This window comes from Cupressus sempervirens, chromosome 9, assembly GCF_028749045.1.
Source record: "Cupressus sempervirens isolate cs-2001-9-10 chromosome 9, ASM2874904v1, whole genome shotgun sequence".
In the NCBI taxonomy this organism is placed as follows: Eukaryota; Viridiplantae; Streptophyta; class Pinopsida; order Cupressales; family Cupressaceae; genus Cupressus; species Cupressus sempervirens.
The window spans coordinates 518,964,728-518,982,717 of NC_143126.1; positions in this window are offsets into that span (position 1 = coordinate 518,964,728).

Genomic DNA, 17,990 nt, shown 5'->3' on the forward strand with positions numbered 1-17,990 from the left:
TCTTCTTCTTTTATAGTGCCAAGCCAAAAATTAATAGCAAAGCTATATGGTTATATTATATCACACCTATTACAAGTAAATACCAGTATATTTTAGAACTAACTGCTCAATTGTCTTGGTTCATTTAACTTGTCAGTTTCCATCTTGGTTATTTCATTATGTATTCTAACTCTATGTAGAAGCATGGGAAACTATGTTGTTGTCTTCGAAGAACTATTCTGTGAGCTGGGTTGCAAAACACAAGGAATATTCAAATTAATCATGAAATATTTGGTTTGAGACAACAAGAAGTATTAGTCTAGCAGGAAATTAAACCAAAGTAATGTACATATCCAATCTAGGTAAAATTGTGCATATTGTGAAGCGTAGTATACTTACTACATCTATAGCATCAAATTTCTAAAATATAATTTGGTCACATGACATTGAGTATAAAAATCAATAAAATATAAAGTGATTGGTAGACCTTAACAAATAATCTTGAGACATTCATTGAAACAATTTCTAGTCATTGAAATCTTGAGTTCAGGTCCTATGTCTAAGTAACTAGATTTCATTAGTGGAAACATAATTAATTTAGAATATTGAGAAGAGCATGATTGTACATGTGTTTCATATTGAGAGCATGATTCTATGAAAATATTGCATATCTTGATTGTTGAGAGAGCAATTTGATATAATTGAGCTTCTTCTCCTTTCCTTCTGATTGTGTATGGATTGTTTTCCATTTTGGATAACCTTTCGAGGGAGAAAACTAGTTGGATATTTTTGTCAATGTGAGCCCTTTCCTTTCTACTTTACCAATGTCAATTGTTTCTTTGTGTAGTGTAAACCCTTTGGAATTTTGAATGGTTAAAGTCTATGCTATTATTAGGGGTATTTACCTTCGTGTGCCTAGGGTCAACAAAATTATTGGTACTACTTTTGGATCATTTTTATCACATGGAGGACCATTGTAATTATCATTTCTTGTGGAGGTTTAGAATTGTCACTATAAACAATCTCACTTATTTTACCCAATGCTCCATTTACAAGGCCTTCTTGTGTCCATATATATTTTTTGTGAGCATGATATGTTTCCCTTTGCACAATAGAATTTCCTTTTCAAAATTCTCTTCAAAAATTACATATTTCATGTTGCATGTAGTGTGTATCTCTATACTTATTGCAATTGGACAATTCAATAGTTTCAACATCTATTTATTGTGTGATTTGAAAAGATCATTCGTAGGTGTATTGTTTTGTGAAATTCATCCTTTCCATCTGATGAGTTGATGAAAATATGTTTTCTCTATGTCATCACCTTGTTGGTGAAGTATCACATCCAATGTGATGATTGCTTTGAATTGCTCCCACAATGTTCTTGCAGTACAAAGTGATGTGTATAGAGGCTTGTCCATCACAGGGTGTAGTTGGTAAGGTCACTGACTAGGATGATGGAAAGGCCACCAAATAAGAGATGTTGATTTTCAAGAAATGCTTGTCATAGTCTACTATCTATTTTCAATAGTAGCTTTGGGCCAATGAAGCTCAGCTCATCAATATGAATGTATCTTATTTATTGTAATTCCTCTTGTAATGTATTTAATGCTTTCCCTTGTAGTGGTTGCATTTGTTTAGTAGATATCTTAAGCACTGTATGTATGGTAGATACATGTATGTTGAATTCAGAAACACATGTAGGAGCTAGTACTACTAGTTATCATTTCTATGGTTGACCATTATTGTTCAATGCATTTCTTATGTAGTGAATGAAGTAAAATTTTGTTGTACTAGTTGTTTCTTCAATAGTCATGTAAAGAGGTTTGTGAGGTCAAAATTTTTTGTGTTCCATAATTATTGCAAGTGTTTCCTATTGACTTGTTGTTTATGGATAACTTAGTATATGGTAATCTAATAGGACATTCTCACCTTGTGCAGTTTTTTAATTTGTATTTATGAACTATGTTGCAATTTTATGTAGATCTTGGGGAATGCTAATATAATCCCATTTATTGTTGTTATCAAAATCACACTTTCCAAGCATATCAAGTTCATTGAGGGTAATATTATCTGAGGATCCTATTTGAGACAAAATCTACCACTCATTCATTTGCATTATTTCTTGTTCCTTTTTGGCTTCTTCTTCTGAATTTGTCTCAGATTCTAACATGGGATCAACATGCCAAACATGATATTCTATTTGCACTCATATTGGTCCAATTTTTAATAATTCTTTCTTTCCTCAACCCAATGTCATTTTCTATGATGCAAAAATGTTTGTATAAGAGAAGCTTGCTCCAACAAAATATTTCAAATTAGTTTGACTCAACATGTGGAACATTATTGAACTTTGGGTAAACATTGATAATGGCTTGCACCTTTCTTTCTTTCTACCTATCATTTCAGAGTAAGTGTATGGTTGTGCAAATTCAAGAAGTGTTAGCATCTCAATCTCTAAAGGTCATTGACTATATGCCTACAAGTATTTAGATTTGTGTGTGACATGTCTATTATCTGCTAGAACATTTTCTAGCCATGTAAAAGCATGATTTGACACAACAAGAGGTAATTTTTAAAGCATGTGACATGTTTCTTGTGTGCCTATGCCATGTTCAACTACAACTTTTGTAATAAATTTCCTGTATGTTGTAAGAGTTGGGTTGTCAAGTTGTTGGGCTGAAGATATTCTTTTTGACACATCAATATATGTCTCAGATGCTTTTTCTATCTTAGATGCATATTTAGCAATGTATTTGAGAAGAAGCTCCAATGAGATAACTAGTTGGCATTCAATTTTTTGTCATTAAATTATCCTCAATTACGAATGTTAAGTCTATTACCATTTCTTGTAATTCATATTTTTTTCTCCTCACATGATAAAGTAGATATACTTTTTTATTTCCATGGAGCTTTGTAGAAAAACTCTATTTTTGTACACTTTTTCCTTAAGCATACACCTTGTCTGCATTTTGTGTGTCTTTGAACACAATTAATCAATTCTTCATAGTCATAAGCAGGATCTTCAAATAATATTTCATCCATGTCAAGTAAGCATGGATCATCTAGGGAGTTGTAGAAGAATGTATTTCTTTGTTAAAAAAAGGTTGTACTCTTTCAAGTTCTACAAGTTTATCCATATTTTGTGTATTTTGAATCAAGATAACTCAGTGTACATGTGCACTTCCTCTACTTTGCCACTCAAATCTATATCAATGTTTTTCTACAATGAATTTTTTTCAATGACTTCCTCACAGAATATTGTAAAATAATGATGCATGTATAATGCCACTGTATGATAGTTATTGATTATGTTGTTCATGCATTGTCTATTTGATAACATCCTTGGGGAAGTGTCATTTGTGAACAATCGATATAAATCTAACCATTTTGTGTCTATTGCACTCAGTGTGAAGAAAAGTACAGGTGATCCTATCTGGTTGATCAAGTTTATCAACTCCATTTGGCACTTGTTCCAATATGGTCATGTTCCTCATGGAAGAACCATAGTGTACAAATTCTTGTGCAAGTTGGTTGTTTGGAAAATATTTTAGATGTGTATGAAGATTTTCTATAGTAGCAGACATGTTTTGTTCTGCATTTTTTTTAATGAATATCACTCCAACTACTTGGCTATGATGTCTAGCCATGTCATAAAGGATATTGGAAGTAGGGATGCCTTCCAAATCTATTATCATAGAACTTCATTACTTGTGTTCTACAAATTCATGAGTGTGAACTTCCTTTATACAAGGTTGCATGTAGAGTGTAGATCCATTTGGAAAGAGTGAGGGAAATGTCATATCTAACAATCCCTCAGTGTTTTATTCATTTACTAGAGATGAATATATCACTGTCCAATTGATTACATTGTCACATTTTTTAGATGTTGAAACATAAACAATGATGTGTATGTTGTACTCTTTCTATTGATCTCTTCATCGATATCCATTTCATTATTTGGCACTAGTATGTCTTCAAATGTTTCAATGGTTTTGAGAATACTTGAGATATATATTTTTATTTTAGGGATGTTGGCTAGATTTTCAATGTTAATGGTGGTATCCTTGTAGTATGGGTCATATTTAACCTTGTATTGCAATGCATCCATAATATGAATTCCCTTTAGATAAGAATCATAGCATTAGCCTATTGTATATAATCTTTGAACAATGAGTATATCTAGGTCTTATAATATATGGAAGAGTGTTTGCAATATTATTTATATCTTGTGCAAAGCTTATCATGTGACCACAATATTTATATTGGTCTCCAAAATCCTGTGTCACTTGTAATACTAGGTTGATCAACATCTCTTCAACTTCGGTCAGTCTCTTGAGTAGAGTAGTTTGTTCTCCTAGATCCATGTTGTTTAAGGATGAGAAATGGTGTATTCCTTTCTCATGGAAGCGTCTCTTGCACATGGGATTGTGTTTGATAATTTCAAGTTTATCCTTGGGTAACATTCTTTGCATATAGTACAACTTTGTAAGTTTGACAATGCATCAATCCTTTGAATTTTTTTTTTGAGTGCTATTATATAACCATTTCTTTGTCTAATCCTTGGATGTTTATTCCTTTCTTCTTTCAATAAAATTTTTCAATCTTCAAGAGGTTTCTCTTATAATGTTGGAACTATTTGTTCTTTACTTGAGTGCTCAACACCTTGTGCTTCTATTTGTTGGAAGAGATTTAATGTTTTTTCTAGTTTGTTAACATGTCTCAAAGTAGCTTTTTGATCTTTATGTTGGTCAATAATATAATTGATCTTTATGTTGGTAATAGTATTCTTGATTTCTCTTTCTACTCTATTGTCATTGGAGTTTCTCAAGTGCAATTTCTAGGTGGTAGGTAGATTGTTCTTGTAGTTGAGCTTGTTGTCTCTATCATTGATGGAACTCTTGTAACCTCTTATCTTGTCTATGAGAAGAAATCACATCTTTATTAAGTGCATAATATTCTCTATTTCTTTTTCTACTTTTATGCATTTGTAGTACACAAGGTGATAATCGATGAAACTCAAATTGTTGAAGGTATTGCTCTGTTACTACTTCTATAGTACTCTTTGTAATCTTTTAGCATGTCTACAAGCAACTATTGCATCTTTATTATGGACATAATACTCTCTATTTCCTTTTCTATTTTCCTATATTTTTTGTATAGAAGCTGGACTTCTTGGGAGACTTTTACTTGTCATAGGTTCCATTGCTTCAAAGCTATAGTTAAGATATATTATATGCATTAGTTAAAGACTAAGATTTATTAAAATTTGGACTTGCTTTAGAAAGTAATACACACCAAAAAACCACAAAATAAAATTTTTGTATCACAAACCTAATAAAAAATAATTTTCCATAGGTTGGTCTCAATTTCAATTCAACCGTTTTGCAGTTGTTAGGTTGGTCTTTTTGTTGACATTTTATTTTTCATTTTTGGGTGAGGTTGCATTATTTGATGACCTAGCTTGCACAGGACTTCTACAGAAGCTATGAGAAATAATGAAATGTTCAATTATATTTTTTTATGGAGGGTTTAGACCTGCGAGGATCATCCAAGGCATGATTCTAACTTCATCACTTATGATGTTGGAGTCTTGCACTTAGCAAGACTTGATCCCTATGGGATTTTTGTGAACTATTCAACTTCACCAGTAGACAAAAGACCCATTGACATGGATCATATCTTAATATTCATAGGATAATATTATTTTGTTTCATAAGCTCTTCAATTCTCAAGGAATTTCTAGCTACCTTGTTATTTTTCTGATCATAATTTAATAGGTTTTCTTTTTCCTATGTTTGACGGGCAGTCTTTGCTATGATAAGTCTTATTGCATTTATAAATAAAGAGACCTAATCTAAAGGGAGTAATCTTTGCCTCATAATAAAGCAATTCAAAACTTCTTATAAGAAAACCATCTACACTCATCTCGAAATGTTAAGTTTGTCAAGTGTGATCAAAATAGAATTATTTGGAGCATAAAATTCATTTCTTAAATCATCTTCTTTCACATTTCAACAATTTAAATTTAAATAGTCAAATATTGGACAGTATTCATACTTAAGCTGATATGTAGTAATAAATTGGAAAGAGTGTATCATGCTTGGCTTTTTCAATTTTGTTTTCCATAATTTCTTATTGCACTTGAATTCAAAAACCTTTCACTTTTTTTGAAAATTCTAATCATGTTTCTTCTATATTTCCTATATTTCTTGTAGAAATTGCTCCTCTTACCATGACTTAACTCATTTCTTGTTGAACTTGTGGCTTACTTGGTTTTGTGCAAGCTTATATTTGTATTTATATATTGTGAACACCCTATCTTCGAATGTTGGACACCACTATTGCAGAAATTTACTTTATTTTGATGGAAATTGTGTATATCTTATCTCAATAGTTGCTTGGTTGTTATATTACATCATTTTTCTGATAAGGTAAACATATTTGTATCACTTAGATTATGCAAGTTGTCATTTATTGTGTGGATTCTTGGATTATGATTGACATTTTTAATGCTAATATTTCTCAAGATTCTTTCTTACAATATAAATTAGATAACAAGCTCTTGTTAGATGATCAATTGGCATTCAATGTTTGCTCACCAAATTATTGGCATTTCTCGATTGTGAATTTGAGAACAAGCTCCTGCGAGATAACCGGTTGGCATTCAATGTTTTCTCTCCAAATTACTGACATTCTTTGATTGTGAATGTTAATTCTATCATCAGTTCTTGCAAGTTCATATTTTTTTTCCCATTCTCATCACATTATAAAGTAGATATACTTTTTTCTTTCCTTGAGACTTTGTAGCAACACTCTAGTTGTGTACCCTTTTTTCTTAAGCATATAACTTGTCTACATTTTGTGCATCTTTGAACCCTTTTTTATCAATTCTTCATAGTCACAAACAAGATCTTCAAATCATATCTCATGTGTGTTGAGTAAGCATGGATCATCCAGGGAGTTGTGGAAGAGTGTATTATTTCTTTCTGAAGCCTCATGAGGGTTCCAAGCAATAACATACTTGTCAAAAAGGAGTCATTTCTACAACATTGTTCCAATCAATTTTATCCATATTTGATGTATTTTGAATCCAGATAACTCCATATACATTCCTCTACATTTTCACACAAATCTATACTAATTTTTTTTCTACATGGAAATTTTTTTCAATGACTTACTCATAGAATATTGTAAAATGACGATGCATGTATAATGTTAATGTATGAGGGTTATTGATTATGTTGTCCATGCATTGTTTATTTGATAATATCCTTGGGGAAGTGTCATCTATGAACAATAAATGTAAATCTGACCATTTTATGTCTATTGCACTCACTGTGAAGAAAAGTGTAGGTGATCCTATCTGGTTGATCAAGTTTATCAACTTTCTATGGCACTTTTTCCAATATGGTCATGGTCCTCCCATGGAAGAACCATAGTGTACCAATTCTTGTGCAAGTTGGTTGCCTGGAATTTTTGTTAGGTGTGCATATAGATTTCTATAGTAGTAGACATGTTTTCTTTTGCATTTCTTTTAATGAATATCATTACAAGTGATTGGTTCTGATGTCTAGCGAAGACATTGAGGATGAAATATCGAAAGTAGGGATGCCTTCCAAATTTGTTATCATAGAATTTCATTAAGTGTTGTGCAAATTCATGAGTTTGAACTTCCTTTATATGGGGTTGCATGTAGAGTGCAGATCCATTTGGGAAGAGTTGGTAAAATGTCATATCCAACAATCCCTCAGTGTTGTATTCATTTACTAGAGATGAATTTATCACTAGCCAATTAATTACATTGTATGTATTATCTTCAAGTTGTTACTTTTCCTTGATTATTTGTAGCTCACAAATTTCAGATGTTGAGACATAAACAATGATGTGTATGTTGTACTATTTCTATTGATCTCTTCATCGATATCCATTTCATTACTTGGCACTATTATGTCTTCACATTTTTCAACGGTTCTGAGAATACTTGAGATATTTGTTCTTATTTTAGGGATGTTGGCTAGATATTCAATATTAGTGGTGCCATCCTTGTAGTATGGGTCTTATTTAACCTTGTATTGCAATGCATCTATAATATGAATTCTCTTTGCATAAGAATCGTAGCATTGACATATTGTATTAATCTTTGAACAATGGGTATATCTAGGTCTTATAATCTATGGAAGAATATTTGCAATACTATTTACATCTTGTCCAAATCTTATCATGTAACCACTATATTTATATTGGCCTCCAAAATCCTATGTCACTTGTAATACTAGGTTGACTCTAGCAATCAACATCTCTTAACTTAGGTCAATCTCTTGAGTACAATAGGCTATTCTTCTAGAACCATGTTGTTTAAGGATGAGAACCATTGTATTCCTTTCTTATGGAAGCATCTCTTGCATGTGGGAATCATGTTTGATAATTGCAAGTGTATCCCTAAATAACATTCTTTGCATATAGTACAACTTTGTAAGTTTGACAATGCATCAATCCTTTGGCAAAAAATTTCAAGTGCCAAAGTATAATCATTTCTTTGCATAATCCTTGCATGTTTATTCCTTTCTTCTTGCAATGGAGTTTTTTGAGCTTCAAGAGGTTTCTCTTGTAATACTAGAACTATTTGTTCTCTACTTGTTTTCTTAACACGATGTGCTTCTATTTGTTGCAAGAGATTTAAATTTTTTTTTAGTCTATTAGCACATCTCTAAGTAGCTATTTGATCTTTATGTTGGACAAGAATATATTTGATCTTTATGTTGATCATAGTATTCTTAATTTCTCTTTGTACTTTGTTGTTGTTGCTGTTCCTAAAGTGCAATTTCTAGTTGGTAGTTAGATTGTTCTTGTAGTGGAGCTTTTTGTCTTTGTAATCCATGGAACTCTAACCATCAAAGGTCTTTCTCTGTGGCTTCTTCTATAGTAGTGTCTTCCTATAAGATTTGTTTGGAGGTGATTGAAACTCTCTATAATCTTTTATCTTGTGTACAGGCAACAATCACATCTTTGTTACATGCATAATATTCTCTATTTGTTTTTCTACTATAGTACATAAGGCGGTAACTAATTAAACTCTAACTGTTGAAGGTCTTGCTCTATCATTGCTTCTATAGTATTCTTTGCTTGTATTTGTTCAAAGATGGTTGGAACTCTCTATAATCTTTTAGTGTGTCTATAGGTAGCTATTGTATCTTTGTTATGGACATAAAACTCTCTATTTCTTTTTCTATTTTCTTGTATTTGTTGCATGGAAGGTGGACTTGAGACTTTTACTTGTCATAGGTTTCATTTCTTCAAAGCTATAATTAGGATATATTATATGCATTAGTTAAAGACAGCTTTATTAAAATTTGCACTTGCTTTAAAAAGTAACACATAGCAAAAAAATTAGAAAAGAAAATTTTTGTAACACAAACCTAATAAAAAATAATTTTCCATAGGTTGGTTTCAATTTCTATTTCAATTGTTTTGCAGTTGTTAGGCTGGTCTTTTTGTTGATATTTTATGTTCAATTTTCTTCATTTTTCTAGTGTGGTTGCATTATTTGACCACCTATTTTTCAACTTTCCCCGTAAACCAAGGACCCATTGACATGGATCATATCTTAATATTCATAGGATAATACTTTTTGATTCCATAAGCTCTTCAATTCTAAAGGAATTTCTAGTTACCTTGTTATTTTTCATTGTTCCCAAAGAAATAATTGTAACTCATTTTAAAAAGTAAATGAATGGTAATCTTTGCTTGAATTATTACATGGCTGACATGTCAAATATATTTATTTCTCTATCATAATTTAATAAGTTTTCTTTGTCCCATGTTTTGACGGGCAGTCCTTGCTCTCATAAGTCTTATTCTATTTATAGATAAAGAGACCTTATCTAAAAGGAGTAATCTTTGCCTCATAACAAAGCAATTTAAAACTTCTTATAAGAAAACCATCTATAGTGATCTCCGAATGTTAAGTTTGTCAAGTGTGATCAAAATAGAGTTATTTGTAGCATAAAGTTCATTTCTGAAATCGTCTCCTTTCTCATCTCAACAATTCAAATTTAAATAGTCAAATATTGGACAGTATTCCTACTTTAGTTGATATGTAATGATAAATTGGAAAGAGTGTGAATAGGGCTTGGCTTTTTCAATTTTGTTTTCTATAATTTCATATTGTGGTCGAATTTAGAAACATTTCGCTTTGCTTTAAAATTCCACTCATGTTTCTTCTATGTTTCTTCTATATTTCCTGTAGAAATTGCTCCTATTACCATGACTTAACTCATTTCTTGTCGAACTTGTGGCCTTACTTGGTTTTGTGCAGGCTTATATTTGTATTTATTTATTGTGAGCACCCTTGTCTTCGAAAAATGGACACCCATATTGCAGCAAGTTACTTTATTTTGATGGAAATTCTGTATACCTTATCTCAACAATTGCTTGCCTGTTATATTGCATCTTTTTGCTGATAAGGTAAACATATTTGTATCACTTAGATTATGCGAGTTGTCATTTATTGTGTGGATTCTGGACTGGCATTTCTTGATGCTAATATTTCTCAAGATACTCTCTTACAATATAAAATGATTTTTGCTACAATATTTTGAGTGGTAATCTATGCTAGTGGCTTACCTGTCAAATATAAATTTAAGTCAGATATATTTATTTCTCTGATCATATTTTCTTTGTCCTATGTTTTGATGGGCAGCCAGTGCTGAGGATTTGAGGCTATGGTTTAAATCATGGTGGTGACAGTTACGGTCATATGGACAATAGCATAATGGAAATGCTATGTCTTATATGTGAAACCTATAAGAGAGACCTTGATTTTTGAGAGCCTAAATGGTGTTTGACATTTAGCCATAGTCTCCTTTATTGCCTAAGTTAGTCAAAATAAATAAAAAGGAAAAATATTGGAAGATATTTTCAGCTACCCATGGCGTATTGCTCACAGAAGTTGATAGTTATTGTAATAAAAAACTGAGAACTCCTCAAAGTTTATTGTATGAGAGATTATTAGTTAATAAACTTCTGCTCAGCTGAAAAGTAATACACTACGAAACAATTGCAAGCTTTATTGGTTCCATGATATACAGTAGGTCAATTTTTTTGCTTTTGCTTTATTTTGTTAGAACTAGTTAATGTTTACCTATGTTACAGGTAACTGATATTTTACGATTTTTGTTATTGAAAATTAAAACCGCATAGAATTGACAGATATACACTTACCTGTATATTACCGTGATGGTTTGGTAATTGGCTGCAAGTCTGTATGGTTGTTACTGATTTCTTGGCTCTGCTAGTGAATCTTTTCAAGTGTGGAAGCGTTCTCAGGACACGTGGACTGTGGGGGGAATGCCACCATTGGTATTTTAGAAAACTTGATTACCCAATGTATAGTTGAGAACCGCTTGATAATTATAGAATGATATAAAATGATATAGGATTTCCATGCTCTCCCTTGGATTCATGTTTTAACTATTTTCTTATAGGAAAACCAAACATGGAATAATCCTTGGTATTTTTGAAGGTTCGCTGTCTTTTATATATATATTTGGTAACTATAAATTAATTTATAGTTTTTTATACGTTTAGTTGGATTCATATTTGGACTGCTTTGAAATTTGGTGTTTTAATCTTAGAATCATATTTAAACTTTTTTTTATATATAACAGTTGTAATTTTTATAGATGGAGGAGTTGATATATGATGAGATTCGAGTTGTCTTCCTTACATATGATTAATTTAGAAAAATCAACCATGAAGCAATCACTTTTGCCTTGGAAGGATTGACTATCATATTATGGTTAAGTATTACTTAATAATCATAAATTAATTTATAGGTTTTCCATTATTTTGGTTGGGCTCATGTTCCTAATATTTCTACATTGTTTCTTTCAGTCTTGAAATCATATTCTATTTTCTACATAATAGCTTAAAGTATTTTAAGTGGATGAATTGTTAGCACCTTTTATTATAGGAATTTCTTTTTTAATCACTTTATCCTTAATCTTCAAATTTCACATATCCTATAGACATTTCCATTTTTAATCAAAATGAAATTTTAATTATTATAAATTTTATTAGCTTTGCTGATTTTTTTGACAACCACTTTCTTTTCTAAATAAAACATTTAAAAAATAATAAAGATATTTGTGATAGCCTGCATTGCTAATATTAATAAATAACACAACTGCAACTTCACCAATAAAATACGATAGAAATAAGCAACACAATGAACACAATATTTTTGGATATGGAAAAACTCGTAAGGGAAAATCGATTCTACAGATGAGGAATTATATTATATGTTAGCAAATCAAGAGATGCAAAATTTCTTGCCTCTTACTGGTAGAACTCCGACAACCTCCCAATCCTCCTAATTTCTCCCACTGATATTCCCCGTGGCTATCCCCAATGCTTTCACTATTCCCTAGCTAACACTACAAGAATATTTGCTATCACCAAAAATTCATTTGCTAACACTGCTAATGCTTCTACAACTTATATTCTCCAAATGCTCCCTGACCCCCTTATATATTACTCCTATTGGAAACCAATGATCGAGATTGATTTTCAATCAACGGCTGAGATAAAAAATAGCTTAACAACCTAACCAAGTTGTTTTGTAGTTGCTCCTAAAAGGAGTCAATTATTTAACAAATATTTTTCCATACTCTAACTAATTAGTTTTTGATTGAGTAAAATAGGTTTTACAGGGATCTTGAAACCCAAAAGTATTACAGCATATCAAAAATAGAAGTATTCAGTAGAGTCCAGCATAAACGAAGAAGCTTAACAAAAGCCAACCATAAAAATGGCTCGCGGCGAAGAACAAAAAGCCAGTAAAACTAGATAAAAAAAGAACCAGCTACACTAGGAAACAACAACAACCAAACTATCAATTCTCTTTATCAAGAACCTACAAGGATTCTGCAGCTTCAATGGTCTTCCTGGTCTTGGTTCTGAGCATCCACATGGTCCTGGTTCTAAGCATACACCTGGTCCCTGGTCTCTTTCAGATAGTCCTTAGCCTGCCCATTGTCCAGGTTGGCCTTCTCCAAAATTTCCCTGCCAAATCTAGCACTAATCAGTGATTCACCCAAGCTATTAATATTTTCATTCAGGGTATTCAAGGTGGCAATCACATGATTTTCTAGGTTGCGGTGGAAGAACTCCATCCTTTGGACTCTTTTTTCAAGCTTTGTGATTCTATCCTCCTAGTCGACCCTATGATCCTAGATGTAGTTATGTGGTTGGCTTCCATCTTGGCTTCTATCCTCTTCCGTGTTCCCTTGGTCACTGCCTCTATTTTGGTCACCTTCCTGGCTTTTTCTCCCCTTGAGTTCTTCAATTTCATGGAACAACCACTTGATAGACTAGAAATTTTCCATCATGCTATTCCTAGTGGTGTTCAAAAGGTTAAGCCCAGTTTCCCTAATGTTATTTGAAATCACAACCAGACCAGGATCAATGAGATCCTCATAGTGGGTTTTTCCATCAATATCCTCCAACATTTGAATATTTAAAGGCTCCATGACAATCCCCAATTTAGCTTTATTTGAATTAAAATTCCTCCAGGACCTCCTCGTATTTTTTGTTACCACCTCCCCACTCTCTTTTCCCAGAATGTCTACAGCTAGGGAAGAAGTGGGGCTAGGGCTAGGAATCTTAGGAATCTAGTCTTTAGTGTCAAAGGCCTCTTCAACTTTCCTTTTCTTAGGATTCCCTGACATGTTAATATAATCCTCCTCCTCCTTTTCACTATCCCCCCCCTTCTTCTCCTCCTTCTCATCACCCTCTTCCTTCTCTTCTTCCTCTAAATCAGTTTCCTCTTCATCCTCACTATCATCCTCCACCTCTTGAGGCTCAGGCTTAGGGGGAATGAGGGGTAAACCTCTTGGGCTCTTTCTGCAGGGGATGCGAGTAGAGGGTTTCATTTCTTCTTTGGATTTGGACTCCTCTTCCTCTGATTTTATGCTCTACACTTCCTCAAAGTCCAAGATCCCAATTTCCTTGGAAGCATGCCCAGCATCACCAAGGGATTATCCCTTGGTTTGAGCCTTCAGATACTCATAAACTAGGAGGAGTAATCTGTCATGAAGGGTTGGATTAGCAGTGGGTTTTCTCTTAAACCCTCAATACCCTTGCTCATGGAGGTAAAAAGATAGAAAGGAAAATAAATTTTGATTTTATGCCTAAAGCGATTAAGCAAGACAAAATGATGCATTGTTATCCTATCAAATCTGGGGTCTAGGGAAATAAACTCAATAATGATCCTGAGAACATACCTCCATAGCTTTTTGATTGACTCCATCTCATAGTACGTCTCCACCTTGACAAGCTTATTCAGCTCATTTTCATCCTTCACAAAAAATTTGATGACATTTGTCAACATTTTCTTATCTCTGAAAAAATTGGTCCCTTCTAGGAATTTCAGTAACCCAGGCTATCAATTCCACATTGACTTGGTGGGAGACCCCATCAATTTTGACTCTCCCATTTTTCTAGGAATCCACCATAACCTTGGTTATCCCTACATCAAAACCATGGAGCTTCTTCAGACATCAAGAAATCTCATCCTTTTCCAGTTTGTGCCAAACCTTGAGTTTCTCCTTCCAGTTCCCCACCTCTCCTGATGGCTCCCTCCTATTTCTCTCTCCCAACATGGTTTTGTCTACTACTGAAAGCTCCCACCTACTCACAAATTTCTTCCAGACCTTGGCCTTCTTTAGATTGTGAAACTTTAAAATATTTTTGAAAATACCAGTATTATTGGTAGTATTCAAAACAACTCATAAAATGTGTTGTACGTACACACTATTATGATAAAAGAGTTTCACATGATTTTTAATAACTTCCCCTCCTATGTGTAATCTTACAAATCTTTCCATCATTTATTTTGGATATATTTGGTACTTCCCTAAATGCGATCTTGCAATAGGAAATTATTGATTGCCACCAGAAAGTTGTCCCGGTTGTGCCACATCCTCTCCACATTATTGGTGACCGCTTCATTGGCAAACCAGTCAGTAGTTGAATTAGCCTCCCTATACACATAATTGATATAGGTCTTGTTGAGCTTGCTTAGATTAGACTTTAATTCCTCTATTATATTTGCAATGGTCCACGAAGGCTTAGCATGACCATTGAGACAATTAATGATGTTTAATGAGTTCCCCTCCAGCCATAGATTCTGAATCCCAGAAGCTAGGGCCAGCTTGACAATGTGACTAGCAGCACTGGCTTCAGAAAAATTATTTGTCTAATGTCCGAGCAAGCAAGAAAAGGCCAAAACTCCTCCCCCATGGTCATTCCTAATGAGGCCTCCATTTCCCGCAAGTCCTAGGTTCCCTTTAGTAACCCCATTGAAATTGGCCTTGAACCAATTTTCAAGGGGAAAAGACCACCTGGCCTCCTGTCTTTTCCTATCCCTTTCCATTTTCTTGTGTCTACTATTCCCTCCTTCCTTAATGTTACCATCCTTGGTGGTGGTAAATTTCTCCTTCATTAGACCTTCAATTTTATTGGAAATGACAAAATCAGGGGCTTCCCTATCTCTGAAGATTCGGTTATTTTGCTCTTTCTAAATGCTCCAATAGAAATGTGGAAGGGACTAGGAGCCAATTAAATGAGAGATTAAGACATTATGTGAGCTCTTCCATTGGCTAAAGAAATATTGAATGTTGGCCAAAGGACACCAGCTGATCCCAAAGTTCCTGGTAAGGAGGTTCCAAACATTAGAGGAATAGGGACAATGGATAAATAAATGATTGACCATTTCTAAAACCTGCTTGCATAAACTGCATTTGTTGGGGATAATCTGACCATGCTTAGCAAGATTGTCTAGAGTAAGGATCTTGTCTTGGAGTAGAAGCTAGAAAAATATATTTATTTTAGGGGTAAGACTAGGGATCCATGCTTTTTCCCAAATGGGTTTCTCCATTCTATCCCACAAAGAAAAGTATCTAGAGGCAATAGAGTAATGGCCATTCGAGTTACCTCCCTAAATGACCTCATCCTCCTTATTATTTATTGGAATAGCATTTAGAGTAATAATCAAGGGATTAAGACCTAGGGATATCAAAGGCAAGTCTTGCCATCCATTACTTGTTCTATAATCATTGACTTTCAAACCATATCTTCTAATGCATTGCTCTGCCCATCTACCATAATTAGGGTGGTCAATGAGAGGTCCTTGGCTAGTCCAATTGTTCTGCCAAAACAAGATTTTCTCACCTTTGCAAACTTTCCATTTTGCCTTGGACTTAGCCAATGTCATAGCCTTTATGACCCCCTTCCATATGTAAGATCCTTGAGGTCATACTCTAACTAATTAGTTACTAAAACTCTTATTTTCCAAATAATTACAAATGGACAAACAATTGTCCAAAGCTACTAAAACTAACACCCCCTCTTACCAAGGAAGTTGTTTTGCATGACACCCAACTTATATCTTTGAAGAAGATGAATTTAGCCTTCTTGAATGCATTAATTAGAATGTTTTCTACCTGCTCTTTTGTAGGTATGTACTATAGCTAAACAACCCCCCATTGTACACAATCTTTGTTGAGGTGATATCTAATATCTATATGTGTAGACCTATCATGAAATACTATATTCTTAGAAAAATTGATGCAACTCTGATTATCACATCATATCATAGTAGTCTCAAATTTTTGACTAAATAATGCCATTAATAACTTGAAAATCCATATAGCTTCACATATCATCATGTTAGCTGCTATGTATTTTGTTTCTACTAAACTCGGAGCCATAGACTTCTACTTCTTGTTGAACCAAGATACAACTCCTAATCCCAAACTTAAAAAATAACTTGAAGTGCTCCTTTTGTCCATTGTAGAGTCTATCCAATATGCATCAATATAGCCTATCAATCTAATACCTTCACCTCAAAAAAATCTGATCCCATACTCAATTGTACAATGCAAGTAATGTAGCACATGCTTAGTTGTTGTCCAATGCACTGTCTTTGGCTCAACCATGAATTGACTAAGAGAATTCACTAAAAAATCTATATCTAGCCTGGTGTTGACCAAATACCTGAGAGAACTAATGAACTATCTATATAAGGTGGGATCTACATCCTTTTCCCTAGATGTATCTATCTTCCTCCAAATTTTGATCATGGGTGTAGACATGGCTTTGCAATTCTCCATCCTGAATCTCTTTAAGATTTCAATGCAATATTTCTCTTGACCAAGGAAAATCTCTCCATCTATCTATCACACCTCAATGCCTATAGAGTAGTGCATACATCCCTTCATCTTGAACTCTTTTGCAAGGTCCCTCTTGTAATCTTCTATAAGCCCTAGTGCATCTATAAGAAATAAGTCATCCACATATAGAACAAGAATGAGAACCTCACCCCCTACCACCAAGTCATAAAGGTTAGCATCTACCTCACTCTTCACAAAGCCCATTTCCTACAAGTATGTATCAATGCACTCATACCACACTCTAGAAGATTGCTTGAGTCTGTATAGGGATTTCTTCAATCTGCACATGTGGGTCTCTTTGTTTTCTGCTACAAATCTTTCTAGTTTGTCTATGTATACCTCCTCCTTCAACTCACCATTAAGGAATACTGTCTTAACATCCATTTGATGGATTTTCCATCCCATCAATACTACAAAAGAGATTATAGCTCATATAGAAGTATACTTGACCACTAGAACAAAAGTCTCCTCATAGTCTATTCCCTCTTTATGAGAGAACCCCTTTTCCAAAAACCATGTCTTATATTTCTTGATGCTACCATTTGCATCGTGTTTTATCTTATAGATACAACGGGATCCAACTATTGTCCTATCTATTGGTCTAGGAACTACCTCCCATACATCATTCTACATAATTGAGTTATACTTCTCAACCATAGTGTCCTTCCATACTTGATGTCATGCAGCCTACTAGTAGTTGGAAGGTTCACTATCTACCAATTGACTAACTAATGTCACATAGATATTGAGCTTGGTTGGTTGTCTCTACTCCCTAGT